The sequence below is a fragment of the Frankliniella occidentalis genome, unplaced genomic scaffold (genome assembly GCF_000697945.3).
Source record: "Frankliniella occidentalis isolate FOCC.00 unplaced genomic scaffold, Focc_3.1 Scaffold296, whole genome shotgun sequence".
Classification (NCBI taxonomy): domain Eukaryota; kingdom Metazoa; phylum Arthropoda; class Insecta; order Thysanoptera; family Thripidae; genus Frankliniella; species Frankliniella occidentalis.
In genome coordinates this window covers 388894-389291 of record NW_026267422.1, presented here as the reverse complement: position 1 = coordinate 389291, position 398 = coordinate 388894, and the positions used below count along the sequence as shown (strand labels likewise).

The 398-nt window shown below is 55.3% G+C and overlaps 1 protein-coding gene across 4 annotated transcripts in view; it reads right to left on the bottom strand.

The window, feature by feature from the left end:
- The window catches only part of LOC113202486 (potassium voltage-gated channel protein eag), a 37017-nt gene extending 36695 nt beyond the window's left edge, over positions 1-322 (bottom strand). For all 4 annotated transcript variants that reach the window (XM_052273722.1, XM_052273723.1, XM_052273724.1 and 1 more), the window contains exon 1: positions 236-322. The gene's annotated coding sequence lies outside the window, so the exon portion shown is untranslated. The remainder of the gene's footprint in view (positions 1-235) is intronic.
- Between the last annotated feature and the right edge of the window lie 76 nt (positions 323-398).

The following is a 398-nucleotide window of genomic DNA, read 5'->3' as shown; positions in this document are numbered from 1 at the left end:
ATTTTAAACAATAAGGATTTTCTTTCTTTTGCTTACTAAACATATAGCTTGGTAGAAAGGCGGTCGTGACATAGTAATTCAACATCTTCAGTGCAGCTCTACCGCTGCTAAGCTTACGCTCTCTCGTCAAATCTTAAGTATGAATTTCGCGCGCTGTTGCACTGAACGTGAAAGCCATTACATTCCCTGACATCCTGTGTCCTCCCGCCCCTGCCGCCGCTCCGTGTGAGCTCACCTCGTGCCCGCGGCTGCTGCTGCCGCGGCTGCTCCTCCGGTGCCGCTGCGGAGGGGACTGTCTCGGCTCACGCACCTGTGTGACAACACAGACACACTGAATTAGCTCTCGAGCCTTGCGGGGTCTCTGGATGGCGCACGGCGTTGGAGTGGGGCGGGGTGGG